Source organism: Hippopotamus amphibius, chromosome 8, assembly GCF_030028045.1.
Source record: "Hippopotamus amphibius kiboko isolate mHipAmp2 chromosome 8, mHipAmp2.hap2, whole genome shotgun sequence".
In the NCBI taxonomy this organism is placed as follows: domain Eukaryota; kingdom Metazoa; phylum Chordata; class Mammalia; order Artiodactyla; family Hippopotamidae; genus Hippopotamus; species Hippopotamus amphibius.
The window spans coordinates 103,240,175-103,264,319 of NC_080193.1; the positions used below are offsets into that span (position 1 = coordinate 103,240,175).

Consider the following 24,145-nt stretch of genomic DNA (forward strand, 5'->3'; position numbering starts at 1 on the left):
CAATTCCCAGTAGGTCGTGCGCTGGCGCCGTGCAGGCTGCTGGGAGACTGGGTCTCCTCTCTTCCCCAATTGTGTGGGGGCTGTCATTGATCAGGCGTCGCTACAAAACCGAAGTCGCCGAGTGATGATGTTGTGAAGTCGCCCGCCCGTCTTTGCCACGCCCGGGCGGTTACTGGCAGCGGCGGCCGCTTCGGCTGCTGCTTTCAGGCTGCCGCCGCGTTAGAGGCTGCTCGCTGAGGGAGCGCGTGCGAAGGACGCCGGACGATTCCTGTGAGTAACCTTCCCCGCGCACGATCCGAACGTGCCCTTGACATCTTCCCTTGAAGGCGGAGAAGCCTCCCCACCCGGCGCTCCTCCGGGTCCTCGGAGGTCCCGCGCGGACGCGGGAGCCCAAGGTGGGTAGCGGAGAACTGGGTCCTCGCCGGGTCCCCGCCCTGCGGTGGGAAACGGGTGGTTTCCCAAGTGTAGGTGTGAAGTGATGGGCTTTGGGCTCTGGCCTCGGGGCTCACCCCGACTGCACCTCTGAGGATTGGCAGCATCCCATCCTCTGCCGGACAGCAGCCACCTGGTGCCCCATCCTTGAGCGATGAGCGGCTTTAGTGTCTGGACTTTAAACCTTAAGCCTTGCTCGCCATCTGTGATGTGAGTGAGATGATAGGGTATCGGAAACAGCTCTTTCTATGTTGAGTTGGGCTTTTCTTGCGATTGATTTTGAGCCAGACACCACACGTCTTTTAAAAGAAAGACGGTTGCTTTTAGTTTCAAGCGTAAATAATAGATATTGGCTGGTGTCCTTTTAGTACCAGAGTAAATATAATGTCCTAAACACTTAAAAGATCTCTGGGTCGTTATAATAGTGGTGAACTCAGTTGCTTGCCCACAGACCTTTTATTTAAACCTGCAGTTTCTGCGTCGGAAACGAACTTTTCACTGGAAATTCGTCAAGCTAGAATATACCATAGGAATAAAATGAAATGGACTCTAACAGTTTTGTTTTATCTACTTCAATGATTTTTTCCCCTGACCTTCAAATCTTTGCTATAGAATTGGAAGCTACAGTGATCTCCAAATAACATGTTAATGGTGGTGCGGTGACACTTTGGAAGAAATTGTGAAGGACATTTGGTGGGGAGAAAGGACAGGGATGAAGACATTTGATCACCTCAGCAGTTATTCCAGCTTTTGAGTAATGTTCAACAAGTCTCAGACGTTCAGCAAACACATACCATCTGAAAGACAGTTTCATTATTTTACAGATTTTTATTCATATGATGATGGGTTTAGAAAGACAAACATTTGCATACTCTCAATCAGCCAGGCATCTCAGTTATGAGCTCTGTGTACATTCAACCACTTAATCACTATACTAACCCTGTTGCATAATCTGAGGCTCAAAAACTTTGCTTATGTAACCAGTGGAGATTCATACCTAGATCTGCCTTACTTCAAAGTTACAGGTCAGGTAACTTGTACCTACTTCAGAAATTACTGACCTTAAAGGTTGGATGAATAAAAAGAATTTTCCAGCGTTATTTCCTGATACTGGTTCCTACTACATACCTTGGACATCTAGAATAAGTCATGAACCCTGCTTTAGTACATTTGAAACAGTTGTTCTCTCTGCTTGCAATTCCCACCCTCCACAGAGCTGCTCATTAAGACCCTAAAAGCCCATTACAAATCTACCTGTTTACTTATGTAAGCCCTCATAGGATTGGCCTTTCATCTCAAAGGTCTTTCCAGTTCAAAGGTTTAGTGGTTCTGAAATTGAAAATATGGGTCAAGGGGTGTTACTCTCTACTGCAAATGGTTAACATCTGTAGTCACAAAGAGTAGAAAACCTTGTTTAAGATTTTTCCTTCAATACCCAAAATATGTTTAAACACCAATATAAGGAATGAGGCAGATGATGATATATTATTTCCTATTTATTTTGATCTTTGTTTATATCATACGTACCAGCTTTTGAGCCTCTTTAGTTACTGTCCTGTTTAGTTGGTAAGAAGTCTGAGACATTAAAGTAATATTCACATTTAAAATAACTTCATAATTGAAGGAACCTAATTATTCATGATTTCCAGTCATATTTGTTCAGATCTTCTGCAGTGACCATATAATAGGAAACACGTGTATAGTACTTACTAAGTGTTAGATATCCATCTAAATGTTTTACCTATATTAACTTATCCTCATAGTAACAGTGTGAAATGTTTTTATAGATAAGCATCGGAAGCAGAGGATAAGTTAACATACCCAAGGTCATTCAGCTACTAAGTGGTCGAATTGGGTGTCAAACCCAGGCAATCCCAGGATCTGTACTCTGACATTTATTGAGCACCTACTATGTGCCAACGCTACAACTGGATGCTTTTATTATAATTAAGTCATTTATCTTTATAACTACCTTATGTAGAATGGAAGGTCAGCATTTAGTGACTTGTTGAAAGTCACAAGATAAGTAAATGGTGCAGCCAGGATTTGAACTCGTGCTTGCCTTTCTTCAAAGTCCATGTTCTTTCTTCTACTTTCCCTAAATAATCAAATCTTTAGTAAATACCTTCAGTGGGACAGACACTGTGGTAAGTACTAGAGATTTAGTCTCTGCTCTTAAGGAATACATTCTGAAGAAGGAAAGAGACAGTTGGGATAGTGTGTTAATGGGATAGCTGCAAACAGATAGCAGCATACAGAAGTACTATGGGAACACAGAGACAGGGTAGTGAAATCTGCCTGGATGGGAAAGCTTGGGCCAGTCTTGGAAAAGCAAATAGGAATTAGCCTGGCCAAAGAAAGGGAAAAGGGGTTGTTGTGGGCTGAACTGTGTTTCTCCAAAATTTGTAAAGTGAAGCCCTAGCTCCCATAACCTTAGAATGTGACTATATTTGGAGATAGGATCTTTAGGGAGGTAATTAAGCTAAAATGAGACCTTTAGCATATGTTATAATTCAGTCTGACTGGTATCCTTATAAGAAGAGGAACTTTGGACACAAAAAGAGACACTAAGAACGTGTGCACGTAGGGAAAAAAACCATGTGAGGACACATCCAGAAGGCAGCCATCTGCAAAGCCTCAGGAGAAACCAGTCTTGCTGACACTTTGATCTTGGACGTCTAGCCTCGAGAACTGTGAGAAAATAAACTTCTGTTGTTTAAGCCACACAGCCTGTGGTATTTTGTTATGGTGGCCCTAGCAAACTAATGGAGAGATGTTCTAGCAAAAGGAATGACGTAAAAAAAGCCTTTGAGGTGTGGCCAGGTTTAGGTTTCATGGTAGAAAGTGTTGAGAGACAAAGCCAGAGGCCAGGCAGGGGCTGTATTTGGATAGATTTGTATGAGACTCTAAGGATTTTAAACTTTATCTTAAGGGGGATGGAATGGAGGGGGTTTGTAACAGTGGGAAAACATTAGGTCTGCATTTTAGAAGGATACTCTGTGAGCCATGGGAGGATGGATTAAAGGAGGTAAGACTGGAGGCAGTTAGGTGTCTTATTGTCACAGGAAGCTGAATTAAATATTTTCTCAGAATATTGAAATGTCAAACTAAAACAGAACCATTGTTAACGTAAGGAAGATTTTAAAGAGCACAGCTAACCCTTAGGGCATACATAAGAAGATTTAGGAAGAATTTGTATATACCTATTTTGTACCTGGAAACTGGCTTTGCTTTTGACACTTTGTTATTCATAAATAAATAAAACTTTACTCACCTATCACAGAATATTCAGTATTTTCCCACTGTATTTAATAGACACTTTTATGGTGCTTATACTGTCTAAGCCAAGTCCTCTGACAACTTTATGAAATATCTACTCTTATTATCTCCATTTTATACATAAATATATTGAAGCACAGAGAGAGTAAATAGTTTTCCCATCCATGGTCACATAGCTTATAAATGGCAGTATTAAGATTCAAACCAGGACTTCCTAGGTGGCGCAGTGGTAAAAGAATCCGCCTGCCAATGCAGGGGACACGGGTTCGAGCCCTGCCTTGGGAAGATTCCACATGCCATGGAGCAATTAAGCCCATGTGCCACAACTATAAAAAAAAAAAAAAAAAGAGTTGAGATTGCTCAACCTATAAAAAAAAAAAAAAAAGATTCAAACCAAACAGTCTGTCTTCAGAGTCTGTGCTCTTAGCCATTATGCTATGCTGTTGCCATATATTATTTATCATGCTCTTCAACTACCTTTGATAGAAGGAGGCAGGAATACAGAAATAAATTGGGTATGTTTGCCATAGGGAGTATACAGCTTATCAGGGGAGATAAGGAACAATTGTAAAGTTTTTGGAAAAAGTGTTTTAGAGAAAAATGGAGAGTATTGGGAGGCAATGCTTACTTTAAGTTGGGGCTTCTGGGAGAGCTTGGTGGGAAAAGTGGCATTGAACTGGGGTATGAAGAATGTCTGGATGTTGAGTATGTAGAACGGGGAGAGGACATTAGAGAAGACATAGCATGAACAAAGGTATTGGTTTGGGAATTTCCTAGTATGTCTGGGGAACTAGTAAAATACAGTCCTTTGTGTGGGCTGGAATATATTATGTGGTTGGAGAAGCCAGTTTGGTGAATGGGAGGTGGGGGACAGCAAATGTCTAAGAAAGAGAACTCTTAGGGAGTGAGGGGCAAGGAAAATTGTGAGGTTTTTAAGCCAAATGTTTGAGGTGTGTGCTGGAAGTAATTACCTTTTAGGAGAGGATGAACAAAGTTTATCTAGTCCCAACTTAGCAGTTAAGTCCTATTTTACTGTCTTACAAATCCCACACATCCCTCTTACTGTTTTTATTCACCTAGTGTATGCCTTTATTACAATAATCCAGGCATAATGTGATAAAACTTAATTATTTTTGTCTCTAATCTCCCCATTTCTGAAATTTATCCTGTATTCTGACTCCAAATTTAATTTTCAAATGTCACTTGCCACTTAGAAACTTGTTCCCCCTCCTACACTGTTGGTGGGAATGTAAGTTGGTGCAGCCACTGTAGAAAACAGTATGGAGGTTCCTCAGAAAACGAAATATAGAATTATCATATGATCCAGCAGTCCCACTCATGGGCATATATCTGGAGAAAAACATGGTCGGAAAGGATACACACACCTAACGTTCACTGCAACACTGTTTACAATAGCCACAACATGGAAGCAACCTAAATGCCCAGAGGGAGAAGAATGGATAAAGAAGATGTGGTACACATATGCAATGGAATATTACTCAGCCATTAAAAAGAATGAAATAATGCCATTTGCAGCAACATGGATGGACCTAGAGATGTCATACTGAGTGAAATAAGTCAGACAAAGAGGAATGCATCGCTTATATGTGTAATTGAAATCTAATGATACACAATTAGATTAATGTATCATTAATCTAATCTAATGATGCAAAACAGAAACAGACTTGCAGACTTAGAGAACGAATTTATGGTTACCAGGGAGAAAGGGTGGGGTGAGGGATAGTTAGGGAGTTTGGGATTGACATGTACAGACTGCTATATTTAAAATGGATAACCAGCAAGGACTTACTGTATAGCAGAGGGAACTCTGCTTAATATTAGGTAACAACCTAAATGGGAAAAGAATTTGAAAAGGAACAGATACATGTATATGCATGACTGAATCACTTTGCTGTACACCTGAAATTATCACAACACTGTTAATCAACTATACTCCAATATAAAATTAAAAGTTAAAAAATATATATAGGAAAAATAAATAAATAAATATAGAATTACCATATGATCCAGCAATCCCACTCCTGGGCATATAGTAAAGACGTGGAAACAACCTAAATGTCCATCGACAAATGAATAGATAAAGAAGATGTGGTACATATATACAATGGAATACTACTCAGCTGTAAAAAGCCGTTATAAATAATGCCATTTGCAGCAACATGGATGCAGCTAGAGACTATCATACTAAGTGAAGTAAGTCAGAAAAAGAAAGACAAATACTTCTATATAATGTCATTTATATGTGGAATCTGAAATATAACACAACGGCACCCATCTATGGAACAGAATCAGGGACATAGAGAATAGACCAGTGGTTGCCAACGGGGAAGGGAGTGGGAGAGGGTTGGATTGAGAGTTTGAGATTAGCAGGTGCAAATTGGTATGTATAGAATGGATAAACAAGCTCCTACTGTGTAGTAGAGGGAACTATATTCAACATCCTGTGAGAAACCATAATGCAAAAGAATATCAAGAAGAATGTGTGTGTATATATACATATATCAAAAAGAATATCAAAAAGAATGTATATACATATATATGTATAACTGAGTCACTTTGCTGTACAGCAGTAATTAATATTGTAATTCAACTATACTTCAATAACAAATAAATTTTGAAAAAAAGAATTAGAACCCAGATGTGCCCACCTGACCAAACAATATTGTTTCGTGATAGGAAAAAAAACTTTTAATCAAAAAAAGAAAGAAAGGAAGGAACTTGTTTCCTGTAGGATCAAGTTCAGACTTCCTAGTCCAAAGTAGTCAAATTTAAAGCTTGAAGTCCCTTCCCATAATCATTCCCACTTAAGTTGGTCTCTATACTGCTGCCAAACTGGCTGTCAGCTGTTTGCTTTGGAGCCTCTTTTTCTTTCTTTGTCCTTTACCTATTGGATACCCCCATTCTCATTATTAAAATCTTTCCATCCTTGAGGAACCCTATATTCCTTGAGCAGCCCTGTATTAAATTTTACTCCTGTGTGAAGCCAGACCACTTCAGCTAGAAAAGAACTCTTTCCCCACTGACTAACTATAGAACAACTCTGTTCTAATACCCATTAAATACTTACTTCTTATCTGATGGTGTTATCCTATATTCTTAAATCATTAGATCTTGAATCTAATCTAGATCATGGAGATCATTAGAACTCTCCCCATTAGATTTTACGTTTCTTAGACCTTTATCTTCCCTTGAGACAGAGACTGTTGTATACTACTTTTTATTTCTTTTCAGTACCTTTAGTCTAACTCAAGAGGCATTCATTGAAAGCTGTCCAATAAGCAGCTAGACCAGTTGTTAATTGAAATCATGTCACTGAAATTTCTTTTATAACTGGCTTCTTAATGTGTAATGTTCTAACTTTGTTGCTAGCTTTACTACTGACTTACATAACCTTGGGGACATTCTGATTAGCTACACCCTGTATTATGGTTTATTCATGCTAGAAAATGAGCATACAAAGTCTACCAGTGGTGTGGAAGTGGAACTAATTCATGTTGTAAAGATCACTGAGGTCTTTGAAGCTTATCCATATATCTCTTTCAGTTTGCCAAACTGTGAGTTCTTTCTCTTAAGAAAGCTTTCTGACAGGTCATGAAGAAGGAAGGAATAGTTCAAATAAAATAGGATGTAATTTAAGAGTGTTACACTGTGTTGTATAACAATGGAGTTGATAGTTATGCATGTTAATGATGAAAGAATTTACCCACCAGTTCAGTTAATAGTTCATTTCAACAACGAATATTGATTGAGTTGCTTGAGCTCCTGCCATTATATTTCCATTCTGATCAGCAATGAGGAGGAAAGGGAGAAGATAGCACCTTCCCCCTTCCTATCTGGAAGAGGACTTCTAGGAAGTAAATTGTAATGTATGTTGTGAAAGAAACATTAGATGCTGAGTTAGAAAATAAAGGTGGCAAGGGAGGCTACTTCAGATCAGGTGGGTTGGTAACTTCTCCCAGAAGATGACTTTTCAGCTGAGACCTGAAGGGTGAGAAATAGTTACCTTATGAGGAACAAGAGGGAAGAGTATTCTGGGTTCAGTGAACAGTTGCAAAGGCCCAGAATAGGAGAGTATGATGAGGAAGTGGAAAGAAATGACAGAAGGCCTGTGGCTGAGTATGAGCAAGGAGGAAAGTGGTGCAAGATGAGGGAGGAGAAGTAGTCAGGGGCCAGGCGGGGCTGAACCTTGAAGATTGATTTGAAGCATGAATTTTATTCTGTATATTATGAACACCCTTGAATTTTTTTTTAAAGGAGTTTAGTTTTAAAAACTTTATTCTTGTTGCCTCATGGAGAACAGAGAGGAGAATAAGCATGGAGTCAGTTAGGTTTTTCATATTCTAAGAGATGATGATGCCTTGAATTAGTATGGTGGAAGAGGGGATGGAGAGAAGTGAGTACATTGAGATATGTAATGGTATTACACTATATGGGATTTGATAATGGATTGAATGTGGCAAGGTGAGAGAAAGGAGGCATCTACTGTTCAGTGGATCAGTTCAGAGGATCATAATCAGCCTGTGAGAAATTTGAATGGAGCTCAGGAATACGTCTGGTCTGGAGAGCCTGATTGGAAGTTATTAACACTAAAGAGGTGGTTTAGTCTGTGGTCCTGATGGGTTTGCACAAAGATACATGAAAAATAGAACATGGACACAACTGGAACTCTGGGAAACACCAACATTTAAGGATAAGGGGGAGGGAACTGGGTGATCCAGTGGAGGGATTTAAGAAAGAGCATTCATTGTAAGATGTAGGCTCCAGGAGAGCCACAGGAGGAAAGCTGAAGTAGGAAGTGGTCAGTAATATTGAACCAGAGATGACCTAAGATAACAACTAAGAAGGCATGATTGGATTGGTTAGCAGCGACTATTGGTAACTGAAGGGAAAGTGGTTTCAGGAAAAAATCAGATTGCAGAGAGGTTGAGGTATGAGTGAGAGGTGAGGAGAAGAGCATGAGAGTAAATACGCTGTGAAGAAGCTTGGCTGAGGACTGGAGGCAGCAGCTAGAGGGGAACCCAGAATCTTGGGGAAGGGGGATTTTTAAATTTTTATTTTATCTGTTTTTAATAAAATAGAAGACTTTGGGCATGATAATACACCAAGGAAGAGGGTGAAGCTAGTGGAGTATAGGGATAACCAGTAGAGCAAAGTTTAAAGAAGGCATGAGACTTTTAAGTAACATACATTTCATTATTTTTAACTGGGTAGACATATATACATGGTAGAAAAATTGGAAGGAAATAATAAAAAATAAGTTTCTTTTCCCCTTCTGTCTTTCAACCGCTCAGTTCTTCTTAGAGGACTGCTCATTTACACTGCCATCAACATGTGTGCAAATGTGTGATTGGGATTATGTTTGTACTTAATTCTCAGAGTTTGGAGAGAAGCTAGCTATAGATTATGTGGGTTTATTGGTGGGAGGAATGAGAGAGAGAGAGACGGAGAACAGGCAGGGGTTCAGAGATGAGTGAGAAAGATGTCGCATGGAATTGTCTCAGAAAAGAAGGGCATTTAAGAGGCTAACAGAGGGCATGTCTATGGTGTGATGCCCATGGGTGAAGAATTTGCAGTAGCCCCTCTCCACATGGTTTTGTGACCTTTTCAGGAGAACTTAACTGCTTCTTTATATTTAAAATTTTGTCAGGGACTTCCGTGGTGGTCCAGTGGCTGACTCCGTGCTCCCAGTGCAGGGGGCCCGGGTTCCATCCCTGGTCAGGGAACTAGAGCCCATAGGCCGCAACTAAGAGTTTGCATGCAGCAACTAGAGATCCCACGTGCTGCAAGTAAGACCTGGTGCAGCCAAATAAGTAAATAAATAAGTAAATAAAATAAATATTTTACAAAATAAAATAAAATAATGTCAACTTAGAAAATGGATTTCTCAAAAATTCATCACTTGTGTAAAGTAAGTACATGTTTGGGGTCCAGGTGCCAAAACTCTGCTTTCAGCTCATCATTGCTTACAGTCATAAGCATGTTGTGTGGTGCTTTGGGGTTATTCAGACCAGTGGTATAAATCAAAACAAAGGGAAGCTTGTTGGTAAGAAAGCGCACTCTCTGTCTGAAGGAAGAAAGGAAGAGACTGGAAACCAAGTACAGTGTCTCTGAGGTAGCACTGCTGTTCTTAAAGCACATAATTTAACAACCTAATTTTTTTTTTCATTTCAACCATTCTCCTCTAGCGAAAAGCTAGTACTAGGCTAACCTGCTGAGTGTGACTTTGTTTTATTTTTAGTCACAAGATTGAAAGATTACAAATGAGACATATTAGTAATTGTGACTTTTTTAAAGAAGATATCTGTCCATTTCTTATTTGATATGGGGCTTATTTTAAATGTGTTCATAAACAGTTGCATATGCTCTTTGTGGAAAACATGATAAAACTAAGCAGTGAGACAAAGGTTCAGGTTTAGCTTTCTGACAGTACTGACAACTCATTTTTTTTAATTATTACAAGAAAAGTGGGTACTGTGTTATTGCTATAACAATGATAAATCACCCTTTTGCCAGCAAACTCTTATACAGAGTTTTTCATAAAGCAAATACAGTGTTTTCTTTCAAATATTAAGTCTTAGTTTGATTTTGTTTTTCAAGGCAATTCATTTAGTTGATGTTGGACTGAAATGTATTAATAATCAATTTTGTTCATTCAGTTACTTCTGTAATTCAGTGTGTTGACATCTTTAATCCTTAAGCTTATAGTTGGGCATGTATTGTGAGCCTACCGTGTATCAGTTGCTTTAAGGTTTGGGGCATACAAAAATAAGATATCTTCATTCAAGGAGCTCATAGTGTAGTGAGGAAAAAATTGAGCATGTAGTCTTCCAAAAGCATCCAAGTAGGGGAGTCAATAAAAACTGATTAAGGAGCAAAATCACAATAAAAAGAGTTTTAAGATTTCCTAAACCATTTTCTCCATGTTTCCACTGTATTTCTCTATAGCGATTAACAGTATAATTCTCACAAAAGAGACAAGAACCTGTAATTTTCTTAGGAGACAGTAAAGAAAGGACAGAGCCTATTCATAGCCAGCCTAGAGAAAAGAACACCAGGTGAGAAAAGTACTTGGCAACAGTGCCAAAGGAAGAGAAGCAAGCCGGCTAAACCCCTCGTGCTGGAGGGATGAAAGAGGTACTTGAGCAACTAGCCAAGGGTTAACAAATAGGTCCTAGCGTTCAGTCTCAAGCAGACACCTTCTGGGTTCTCTGATAACCTGGTTATCTGGTTTCTTGGCAAACAACAGGTTAGGAAAGGGAGAGGCACACTGACAACAAAGGTTGATAGCCTCACAGTGAGGGAGAAAAAATTCAAAGTGGACTTAAAATCTCCAAAAAATTAGCAATTTGAGACCATTTAGTGTAGGGAGAAAGAACTCTTTAAAAGCTTATAATACGGAATCTAAAAATGGTACTGATAAACTCAGTGACAAGAATAAGGACACAGATGCAGAGAATGGACTGGAGAACTCGAGGTTTGGGAGGGGACGGGGGGGTGAAGGGGAAGATGAGATGAAGGGAGAGAGTAGCACAGACATATATATAGTACCAACTGTAAAACAGATAGTCAGTGGGAAGTTGTTGTATAACAAAGGGAGTTCAACTCGAGGATGGAAGATGCCTTAGAGGACTGGGAGGGGGAGGATGGGGGGGCTCGGGGGAGGGTGGGGGGGGAGTCGAGGGAAGGAGGGAATACGGGGATATGTGTATAAAAACAGATGATTGAACTTGGTGTACCCCCCCAAAAAATAATAAATAAATAAATAAAATTTAAAAGAAAAAAAAAGAGCTTATAATCCTGGAGCATATCACCAGTCACCATAATACAGTAATTGCTAGTCAGAGTCATGCTCCTGAGTCGTCAACTTCTTTTTATTCTATTCTGAGGACATTTTTCCCCTTCCCACTGCAGTCTGTTGGTCCTTTCTCATTACCATGTCTTAACTTTAGGGGGAAAACATCTTACTACCAGTGTTTCTTGATTCATTCATTTAACAGATGTTTATTGAATGCCTGGCATTTGCAAGATATTAAGACATAGGTGTACTTAATTTTTTGGAATAAGGATTTATTTTGATCCATAGTCTACTTATTATTTTTAGCAGCTCAGAACAAGTAACAGAATTGTTCCCAATTTATGATAATACATTTGTACTGCTTTCTTGATACTATAGCATAGCCCATTTAAAGGCAAATCAATCTCAGATTTGGAGTTGACTTATTAAAGAAAATCATGATAGACATAAAAACACAGGTCATTCTGCTTTATTGTAAATACAGCCAACTTTGGGATCAGATGACTCATTTATAAAAGCAAATGTAAACCACTTAAGAACAAATTGGGGGCTTACTTGCTTTCTCCTTCCTTTATTCAATAATCAATATGTGTTTTTTACAAAGTGAGATGGGATTGTATTAGAATTATCTCTGAGGCTTTTTCAAGCTACGCATTACTGGCTGTCCCCCACTCCCAGTCTCTTGCCAGTAGAGCTCAGAGGTCAGAGGCCCCAGCTTTAGAAAAACGCAGTCTCGGGTTTGATTCTTGGCTTTTACTAGCTCAGGCAAGTAAGCCTCTAAGCTTCAGTTTCCTTATCTATAAAAAGGTAAAAATAGTAACATCCACAGTTGTGGGTTTGTTGTGAGGATTAAAGTGGATCATGTGCATAAAGCATTTCACTCAATGCCTAGCATATAGTAAGTGCTCCATCAGTGCTAGCTATCATTATTAGGAAAGACTGCATTTAGAACAGAACTGAGAATATGTTTATTATTTTTCTCTTGAAACACAGAAAGCTCTTGTATCTATTATCAATTGTTTACCATTATAAGCCAATTTTAAAAGATTTCTATAGGGCTAGTTTCATGTGTATTCTACAGTAAAGTCATGAATTTAACAGATGTTTGGGTTTTTGCTTTGTGTCAAAAGAGCTAGTTTCTGCTCAGGAAAAGTCTCACAGGGTAGTGGTATCTCTACTTCAGTTATTCAGGTCCAGAAACTGAAGTTTTCTCAGTGTGCTCAGAGCTGATCAGGCCTGGAGGAAAAGACACACTAAGCAAACTCACTAAAGAATCATAAATAAGCCCAGATAAGCTCTTAATATACAATAGTGAACTGCATGTTTTAGTTCCCATAGTTAGTATATTTTTCCCTTATAGGAAAATGTGAATGAGAAACCAAGTTAGCAGAAGTTGTTTGTTTTTTTCATGTGTGTGCATTTGGAGGTGGAGGACATTTGAAACAGAAGGAACAGTATGCTAAGGGAATGGAGAGGGGTGGGCTGAGTACCAGTATGCATTCCAAGAACCACACTAGCTCAGAGTAGAGCCGAGGCTGGAGGGCCAGATGGGAAGCTATTGCAGTAGCCAGGGAAAGAGAGAGGGGCTTGAAATAGGCCAAAGCAATAGGGTTGGAGAATAAGTTGAGAGGAACTGGTGACCATATGGAAAGTAGGGATTGAGGAGAAGAAAGATGACTCAAATTTTTGGCTCTGCCGATCAGGTGAGTTGACAATATTAACTACTTCGTAAAGCAGGAAGAAACAGATTTCATAGGAGAAGGATAAGGAGTTTGGTTTAGAATGTGGTGAATTTATGGAGTTGATATTGAGAGTTCCAGTTTAAAGCCAAGGAATGCCAATTTGGGCTGAAGATAGAGCCTTGAGGACCAATTATTATATAATTAAAAGTTAAGGCCTTTGAAGTAGATGAGATTCCTGAGAAGAGAAAGGAGAGGAGGGTTTTTTTTCATGATAAAATCCTGAAAAACCTGGGATACTAGCTATTAAGGACAGGTGGAGGAAGAGAGTTCCTAAATTTCCTCAGCTGCCTAGTTGCTATACCCATCAAGCTCAGAATCTAATGGTCTGTGTTGCAGATAGCCAATAGTCAAACCTCAAAAAAATGTATTTGTTCTTTTTTGGTTCCTGAATTTCATTGGCAAACCAAAATCATCCACTACATGTCAATTCTCCCTCGAAAGGTAACCTTATCTTGAATTCCTGGAGTTGACTGTGACAACTGATTTGGAAAACAATGAGTCTTATGTCTAAACCATAACATAATTTGAATGTCTCTTGCCCAGTAGGATTATATTACTAAAATGGTTATATGTCTTACATATGCAGAATTCTAGAATCATTCTAGAATTGTATGTGTTTATAGTAAATATTCTATCCTGACAGTACTCACCCCCATTTTAAGTCACACCCTGTTCCTGGTCATATAAGATTGCACATCCTGGTGCCACTGATTACTTCATTGATCTAAAGAGCTATCTTGCCTACAGTTTTTCTTGTGACAGCTTTTGGAAACTTTTACTTCTTAAGGCTTTGAGTATTTTAAGTTTAAAATAACTGAAGGATTTAGGATCATCTTAAGCCACAAAAAGCAAGTTTGTGTTTGATTGATAGAGGAGACAGAAATAAGGACACAAAAGAATCTAAAAAAGAGTGGGTATATGTATATGTATAACAAATTCACTTTGCTGTATCCCTGAAACTAACACAACACTGTAAATCAACTATACTCCAATTAAAAAAAAAAAAAAGAAAGAAATGAGGATGCAGATTTTGAACTTCTTGAATTTCTATTTTTAAAATTTGAATTTACCTTACTGCTCTGTGGAAAGTGCTGTTTCAGGGCGTCTTCTTGGCTATTTGATTTGAAGATAAGTCTGGAAGAGCAGATTAAACAGAAATATTCTTAAGTCTGCCAGCATGATTATATGTGTTCAGTTTATTTCTTAACCTTCTATGAAGTGTTTGTAGGTTTTCAGGTGATGGTGTCTTTTGATTTAATCTACTGCCTAAATTTTACCAGTCAACGTTGAAAGAAAATGCTTTCTGATTTGTTGGGGAAGAGTTTATTTGGTTCTAGAAGTATAGTACATATTTTATTACCCACAGAATCAAAATGCCTCTGCTCGAGGTGTTTCTCCCATTTTTGGTGAAGAGAACAGGAAATCCACAAACTCTATAATACCATTTACTTTGCATTATCCATTTTTGAAGACCTATAATTGTTTTTTTTTTCTTTTTTTAACCATTACTTTAGTCAAAAGGACATAATTTTCTATGTTTAAAAAAAAGATTTAAAATATAATAGCTATTACAGAGTGAAATGAGTCAGAAAGAGAAAAACATATCATATATTAACACATGTATGTGGAATATAGAAAAATGGTACAAATCAACTGGTTTGCAAGGCAGAAGCAGAGACACAGATGTAGAGAACAAACATATGGACACCAAATGGGGAAAGCAGTGGGGGTTGGGGGGGGGTGAATTGGGAGATTGGGATTGCCATATATACATTACTAATAAGAAAAAAAATCAAATTGTACACTTTAAATTTATGCAGTTTACTGTATGTCAGTTGTATCTCAATCAAAGTTCTTAAAGAAAAAATAAAATAAAATAAAACAACATGGATGGACCTGGAAAAATATATATAATAGCTATGATGACTTTATTAATATCCTAGAATATAAATTGCTGACAGCAACTGCTCTTGTGAATGAATATTTTAATATGTCTATACCCAAATGTCATCTGAGTGTCCAGACAGACCCTTTAAGAACTAAACAGTTGGCTTGAACCTTCAATTTTCATGTTTTGGAGAAGCCAAAACCCTCCCTAAGATTTCTGCAAATTCCTAGTGTTCTGTGGCCTCTGAGTTACCGCCATCTGGATGGGATTTCTTTCCCTTCCCTCCTCTCTCCCTCTCCAGGGGCAGGACGAGCAGTTGTCTCCCTAGGCTTATGCAGAGCATCTTGCCCTTCCTTTGATGCAGCAAGGCCTTATCGCCACCATAAGTGCCTTTTCCATGTATTTTCCCGAACAAAAATCATTTCTTTCCTAAGAGGAGCTCTGCTCTTGTATGTTAAAATGATGAAATGTATGCCTTGTTAGGTGTAATTTGATAATAATAACCCTTCTAGTAACTTATTTTCTCCATTTATCAAACTTTCAAAAATTTCAGTAATTCATACTAAACTCAGTCCCCATTCTTTTAAAGAAGTTATTAAAAAACCCTATATTGAAAACGCTTTTGCAAAGTTAGAACTGATTATACTATATAACATGGAGTAGCTCTTTCGCTAGGTGGTTCAGGGAAGATAGTGCTCTCTTAAAAGGATACAGGATTTCAGATAGAGTTTAAGTGTCAAGTTGCTCTTTCTCTTAGAGAACTAAGTCAAGACTATTTTGTGAATGTGAGTGAGAGTCTACCCTTTTGAGGTTTGCATACAGTAATTCTGAGCTCTATCCCATTTTCTTTGACTAAACTCCATATTATGTCACTAAATTATTTTTGACTGCCAAATAATAATTTGCCATGGTTTTCATATTTCTAGCCAATCATGATCTTTTATAGAAACAAATGTGAAAAACAATGAGTGATGGGAAAAAGGGATAAAACTAGAGATGTATAAATAGTAGCCAATGCTGTTTTTAGGATTTGTATCTACCATCTTTTTTGATACTCACTGTCACTGGGAAATCAAGCAAAAAGTTAGAATTCCTGTCTAGAAGTAGAATTTTGAAAATATGGTGTTGATACTATTATACTTATTCACTTACTTGTTGCATTTTCTTTAAGAGTTTTGTGTCATTGGTTTATTCTGTGGTGCAAAAATACTGTGATTTAGGATATAGACCAGAGGTCAGCAAAGTATAACCTGTGGGCCAAATCCAGCCAGTTCTATAAGCCTAAGAATGCTTTTTTTCCCATTTTTAAAGGGTTAAAAAACAATAACAACAACAAAAATAATAGATGACAGAAGGCTTACATGGCTGCAAAGCCTAAAATATTTATTACCTGGCTTTTTACAAAAAAAGTTTAGATTCTTGAGTTTTAAAGTGGATGAATAGGGACTTCCTAGGTGGCACAGTGGTTAAGAATCCACCTGCCAATGCAGGGGACACGGGTTCGAGCCCTGCTCCAGGAAAATGCCACATGCCATGGAGCAACTAAGCCTGTGCACCACAACTACTGAGCCTGCGCCCTAGAGCCCATGAGCCACAACTATTGAGCCCATGTGCCTCAACTACTGAAGCCCATGCGCCTAGAGCCCGTGCTCTGCAACAAGAGAAGCCACCGCAATGAGGAGCCTGTGAGAGCCTTTTTTTTGGGGGTTTGAACTTAAACATTTTTCCCTTCAAAACTTTTACCAGATAACCAAACACCTGAAGATGTCAACATTGAGGTTTAATCTCACTTGTATTTTTTTTTAACCATTTCTTTAGTTGAAATCTAATTACACTGCTTTAGAGCAGCTAGGTAGTAAGATAAAAGCAACACGGCCTTTTAAGAAATTGTCAGGAACTGTGCCCCACATCGTTTGCATTGCAGAGATTGCTAGTTCTGCATACATTGTCTCTAGCAAATGTTTTCAGGTCCAGGCACATGTTCAAACATTAGGGATTGAAGACATGCATTAAGAATTACATGATGAGTAGTCTGCCAAAAGAATAGTAGGACTTCATAGATTTTTAAATTTTTTCCCTTTTATCCCCATACCTTACTCCGAATTCCCCCACTCTCCTCCCCTCAAGGCAAGCATTGTAATGTGTTTATAATGCAGAAAAAAAATTTATGTAAATTGCATTGTGGTATCTCTCTCACTTTGCTTCCTGCTTTATTCACTCAGCACTGCATTCCTAGTGCCATGCTGTTCCAGGTATGTTTCCACATTTTACCTGTTACTCTCCAGGGAGTAGGCCCTCACCTTACTATCACAGATTGCAATGCAAGAAACAATCTCACACATGTCTCTTTATGGGATGATATGAGAATTTCTTTGAGATAGATATACCCAGGAGCAGAATTGCTGGATCAAAGGATACATGTGTACTTAATTTGACAACATAGTTTCTATGGTTCTTTTGAATGGCTGCTCTAGTCTTCCTTCCCACCATGGGCTTCTCATTTGGGTAAATTTTTGTAAGTTTCTCTAAGACCAGTAGTTAGTGAGAAGAAAAGATTTCCTTAGGTAAGAATAATTGTTAGAACTCCTGAATTATTGTTAGGTGGCAATCCCAGATGATACACAGAGCCGTGCTTTTTATAAAAGCATGTTCTTTTGGACAGCTAGAACTGTTGACAGTGTAGAAGGGTGGGAACTGATCTGAATCCTATATCTTCTAAGTCTGCGTCCCATGGCTGGATATCGTGAAATGGTGTTGTTTGTGTTTTATAATTCTACATCCTTATCTATTTAACTTTTAAATTATTAAGTACGTAAGTAATGCTTACTATTTACCAAATACTATTATATGTGCTTTATAAATATTAACTCATTTAATCCATTTAAAATAGGTACTATTATTGTTCCCATTTTATAAATGATGAAACTGAGGCACAGAGAGATTGTTTTATTACCAGTTGGTGAATGTGAATAACTAGTGAAAAGTCTGTGAAAATAAATGGGTTATGTAGTATATGTTATTTCATAGCCCATTACAAATACAAAGGTGCATATTTAACTTCTCTAACATGTTTATTAATATTATACTTCCAAGAATTTGAAAATAAAACCCACAGATAGTGATAACCTTTATTGGATGCCATAGTTGTTACTCTAGCACACTGGGTATGTGAATTTTCCAGATGCGTAAAACTTAATTATTTAAACACTATAAAATACTATCTTTTAACATTTTCTTTTAAATCCCGCTTTCCTAACTTCTTAAAGAATAGCGTTGAAAGCATGATTTAACATTTTCCTCATAGCTGGGGTCATATTTTAATAATTGTGATTGTACTTTAATGAGGATGTAGATGTGAAATATGAAACAGAAGGCTTCTAATAATGACTAGACCTGGCTTTCTTGAAAAAGTCCCTAATATTCTTTTTCTTTTGGATTATTTGCCTAATTTTATAAAAGATAAAGTATGGAATATACAACCATGGTTGTATAATATGGCTGCTGTAAAATTAATCATTGCCTCACGAATGGTTCCTTGTCTAGAAAATCTTCGGTGTTGCTGTGGTGGTTTTAGCTCTTAGTGATTTGAAGACCCTGATGAATCAGATACTTATTAGCAGTCACCCATTCTCTTGCTATTTACTGTTTGTTGAGGAACTGTAGAAAAACAATATCCTTATCCACTGCAGATATCCCTTTCCAGTTCAGACTGGACGACTGGAATATAAACTCATTATCTTTGCAAACAAGACAGCAGACTAATTTTTTTCTTCAAACCTTCTTTAATATTTGGCTTGAAACCAAATGCCAAGCACAAGCAACATCTAAAATTTCGTCTCTAAACGTGTAGGACAGAAAGCCCTGTCCTTGCGTGGCAGATTTACTTTCTTATAAATATTTTGAAACACAAACTTGTCTGCTTAAAACTTGTAACTTACGAAAGCTTCTGAATAGGGACAAAGTATGCTACAGAGCAAAGGGTCCAGCTCTGCTGAGCACCCATAGGTGGTCATTTTCATCTCAGCCATTATTGTTATTTACAGCATGTTTGTTTTACACAGGTATAGTTTTGCGGTATCTTATAAATATTACAAACTCCATTTTGTCTCTGAAAGCAGTACTAGTGGTAGATGGATGAACACTAAAATAGAAACAGAGTAAAAAATTGAAATTGAGAAAATCAGACATATTAAATATATGATTGGACAATAAGAATGATTATGAAGGACATTGCCAGGATGTGTGAAAAAAAATGTGCCTGTGCAGTTGTCAGCCAAAGGTGAAAAGATGTGCATGTCTGAAATGGTTTCAGCAGAGGATCATTGCTAAAATAGGATGCCTATTTAGTCAAAGGTAATTCAGGTTAAAGTTGAAATTCGAGAACTTAAAGGCTGAGTGTGGTGAGTGAAAGTGGTGCTGTGGAAACTTATCAAAAACCACAGATGGCACCGTGGGTTCAAGGCCTCTTCTAATCTGCTGGTGAAACTCTGGTGTGGATTCCTTAGCTGCCAGAGGTTCCCTCCCTTCTGTTGGTGGAGATTGTGGCAGGGAGGGGTTGCCTGCCTCAGTAAATGTTTGTTGTAAACAGAACAGGGCACTTACTTTTTTTAATGCCCAAAATACACCAGCTTGGAGGAAATGCAGACCCCATAAACCTAAATCTTACTCATGGTATTGAACTTTTAGACTAATGGATTTAACAACCTTTTGGAATTCATCCTGTTTGTAAGTAGAGCTGCCTCCATATATTTTATATTCTGAAAACCTTACTGGTCATTAAATTGAATGACACCAAAAAAAAAAAAAAGGATGAACTATTTGCTGGGATCAAATAGCTCCTCGGGGTGAACTTTACAGTAGCCGGTAGAGTAGCTGTGCTGGATGTAGTGTACTGTGGGCTCGCCCATGCAGCTGGCCTTGGTGTTGGGGGGTGGTCTCTGCCTTTGTGAGGTCTGCTGCTCACTATCCAGGTTGGATTTCGGGGGTGACACCCCCCGCCACCCTTTTTCTCAGCGTTTAGCACTGAAGCGATCGCATAGTCTTTTTGTGGTTCAATATCTGATTTTAAAATTATTGTGTTTCTTTGTTGTTGTTGTTGTCAATTTTACCTTTGGCGTAGCCAGATACATTAAAATTAAAATTGAAAATCTATTACTTAATGTAGGAACGTGGTACATTTGTTTTATGTTTTAAATTATACAGTTTATCTTTCCTCTGGATTAAGGCTGTCGCTGTCTACCAGAACGGCTGCTGGAGTTGGTGATTGGCACTGTTCCCACGTCTGCATGCAGATCAGCAGCCAGCATGTATTTTAAATTAATCCCCAAAGTGTTATTTGTACAATAAAAATTTAAAAAATATTTGTTTCCCATTTAAATATTTGTCACATCATTATATTTACTAGAATTCTAGGTGCTGCACTCTTGTCAAAATGAGGTGTCCCTGAACTCTTTTAGCCTTTTCTATAAATCTGTTTTGGCCAGAGTATCCTGTTTTAAGGAAGTAGCAAGATTTTTTTTTTAAGGCACAGGGCCTATATTTAGGCCCTCACTGTTGACCATTTAGTTTCCATGGCTAGGCTAAACTATCTAAGTCATCAGCATGTTGTATTCTGCCAGCAATATTTATATCAATGACATGTTCTTTGTTCTTTTTAGGTCTCATTAAAATAAGTCACTTGGCTGGTTTACTTTGTTTTTTCCTAAATGTGCAAGAATTACGAAGGCTGGCTTCTTGTTAAATAATGCATGCTTGGTTGATTGTTTTATAAAGAAAAGCAGTGACATTGTTCCTAAAAAGAGCAAATAAAGATCCAGCATAGCAAGTAGATGGTACTCAAGGAAGTACTAAGAATATGTGTGTACAAACTAGGAAAGGCACTGAATATGTGTTGCTTGTGCTTGCCAAAGTTTAGTTTCTAGTACATTTAGGACTCTGACTCTGCAAACTTTCTGTTTGTTCATGCATCACAGAGGTAGAAAGAAAATGATTAAGGGCACTAAACTAACATGATTCATCAGAGGACAGGGTGTAAATGTGACTTCTAAGGTTGCGAGAAGATGCTATTAAGCAGTCAGCAGTAGGGTTTACACTGTGCCCAGCTTTGTCTAAGGTACAATAATAATAGTGATAATGATAAAATAATATTATTTGGTGATCATTGAAATAAGTAATATTTACATAGCATTTACTGTATTCTAAAGTATTGTTCTAAGAGCTTTACATGTATTAACTCATGTAATTTCCACAATGACTCTCTGAGGTAGGTGCTACTGTTATCCTCTCATAACTCACTTAATCCCCATAGAGACCCCAAAAAGTAGACCATATTATTAAGCTGATTTTACAAATGAAGAAATGAGGTTAAGTAACTTGTTCAAGGTCATGCAACTAGTAGTAGAGTTGGGGTTCAGAATCCATGTTCTTAATCTGTGGTAGACTCAAAGATATCTAGACACTAGTCCCCTAGAACTTGTGAATATTATCTGATATAGCAAAAAGGATTTTGCAGAAAGGACTAAGTTAAGGATTTTGAGAGGGGGAGATTATCCTGGATGATCCAGTTGGGCCTTAAATGAAATCACAGTTGTCCTTAAAAGGAAGATAGCAGGAGATTCGGTTGAAGAAGGTGATGTGACAGTGGAAGCAGAGAGAGAGAGATTTGGAGATGCTGTGGTGCTGGCTTTGAAGGTGGAAGAAGGGGCCCTGAAACAAACATTGCAGCTCTAGAAGCTAGAAAAGATGGGGAGAGGGATTTTCCCCTAAAGCCTCCAGAGGAAGCACAGCCCTGCCAATACCTTGGTGTTTGGTTTTGATCCGTTGAAACTTTTTCATCCCTTGAGGTCCAAAACTATGAGATAATAAATTGGTGTTGTTTCAAGTCACTAAATTTGTGGTGAGTTGTTGGAACAGCAATGGGAAACTAATACAGCTACTACGCTAGTTATAGTTAAGATTTTTAAGATAAGCAGCCCTTCCTCAGAATCCATTAAGGAATGAGCTTCAAGTAATAATCTCCTTTAATGGTCCTGCTTTATGACACTTGTCACTTTATTGCTTAATCCTTATCTCTTTCTATATGAAGATTATTCAGAGGTAATCTGTAGACTACATCTAATACACACTTTAACAAAGTAGGCATTCTGAGCTCAGCATTCACTGTTGAGCCAGAAACTTAAGAAATATTAGCCAGAAGACATCATTCTTTCTGAAGATAAATGAAGGCCCAAGTGAAAGCGGGAAGCTGGAGGGAATGAGCGTTTCAGTGTCTGCTATACATCAGTTACCAGGAATTTCTGTTCTTCATTTTGTCCTCATGCATGACCCTCCCTATAAAGAGTAGTTAATTATTACTCCCACCTTGACAGTTATAAATTCTTAAGTAAAGTGTTCAGAAAACCAGTAAATAAGATAAAATTCAGGCATGTCTAATGCCAGGGGCCATTCATTGTTCTATAGTCAGCATTGCTATTCTAAACTAATTCTAGCGAGGAGCTCAGATCTAGACCAGGGCTTTTCCGAAGGGTTTCCTTAGCTCTAAAGAGTCACCAGAAAGAACACGTCATTTCCAGATCACCCCTGACCTGCTACACAGTGTGTAGGTTGGGCAAGTTCCTGGATTGCCCTACAGGTCTAGATTCTTCCTGGGTGACTCTGGAGATGAACTTAGTTCTGTATTCACCTTGATTTTCTCTATTCCTGTGCGTAAGAGTTAAGACCAAACCATTAGCAAAACCTTCAAAACTAATTAAAAAGCAATTCTCTAGACCAAAGATCTAGCATCCATAGTTGAAACTTATATACAGTTTTTTGTGTTCCTGTGTGATATATGTAAATATAAAAAACAGAAAATGGGAATCATAATGTAAATGTAAGATTAAACTAGCCAGTGTTTCACAGAGTGTCAGGCAGAAATTCCCAAAGTTATCATTAGATTTTCACAGTGGTCTTTGATTACAATATGGTTAAGAACCACAGTTCTGTTTAAGAATCAATTTGGACCAGTATGAGAGGCACTTTGCTTTCATCCCTTTTCATCCTCCTCCTCCTCCCTCCCTTCTTTCTCTTGATCTTCCTTCTTCGTGTTCCCTTCCCTCTCCACTTCCTTCTTCAGAAGCAAATTTGTAACTTATTACTTTTTAAAAAATGCCTTCTTAGAAACTGAAAATAACTTCTAAATATACTTGCAGGTGTAGAAAGTAGAAGTCTGTTCTTTACTCGAATTCTTCTAGAGATAGTGATCTAATTACAAGTATATCTACATGTAGGTAGTTCCCTGTTTCAGAAGTTGATCTAGGAAATCTTGATTTAGACAGATGGTTGTTTGATGCCTGAATTATTAGACTACTAAATCAGGGATTGGAACTTCTTCCATAAAGGGTCAGACAGTAAATATTTTAGGCTTTGCCTCACTATAAGGTTTTTGTCACAATTACTAAGCTCTGCCATCTTAGCATGAAAGCAACCAGTTGACAACACATAAACAAGTGAGCATGGCTATGTTCCAGTAAAACCTCATTCATAGAAGCTGAAATTTGAATTTTGTATAATTGTCACATATCATGAAACATTTTAACTTTGATATTTTTCCCAACCATTGAAAAATGTGAAACCTATTCTTAGCTCACAGGTTATAGAAAACAGGTGGCAGGTCAAATTCAGTCAGTAGGTTGCTGACTCTGAACTAGATAGTCTATTGGACAGTAGCATGTTTATCTTGTATTTGCATTGCCATTCTATTTTTTAAAATATATCACTGGATTCATAATCTATAAATTCAGGTCTCTGGAGTATTATAATTTAAAAGAACTTGATAAAAATTACATGTGACATAAAGATTTACATGGCATTTGGTTCTTGGTTGCCAACTCAGGAATCGTCATTGATTCTTTGTTGGCAGAACCCTTAGTTGAGATTTTGTTCAGATTCCTGGTGGTCAAGTACTTCAGTGGAGGTTGCTTTCTTCCTCCTCCCAACTTCAGGAGGTGG

General features: G+C 38.0%; 1 protein-coding gene across 2 annotated transcripts in view; it reads left to right on the forward strand.

Moving 5' to 3' along the window:
* The first annotated feature begins 81 nt into the window (after positions 1 to 81).
* Positions 82 to 24,145, forward strand: part of TRAK2 (trafficking kinesin protein 2) — a 66,583-nt gene continuing 42,519 nt past the window's right edge. Inside the window, exon 1 of one of the 2 annotated variants that reach the window (XM_057746400.1) lies at positions 82 to 270. The gene's annotated coding sequence lies outside the window, so the exon portion shown is untranslated. Of the gene's footprint in view, positions 396 to 24,145 lie in introns of both variants that reach the window. The other variant, XM_057746399.1, reaches the window with a different exon arrangement.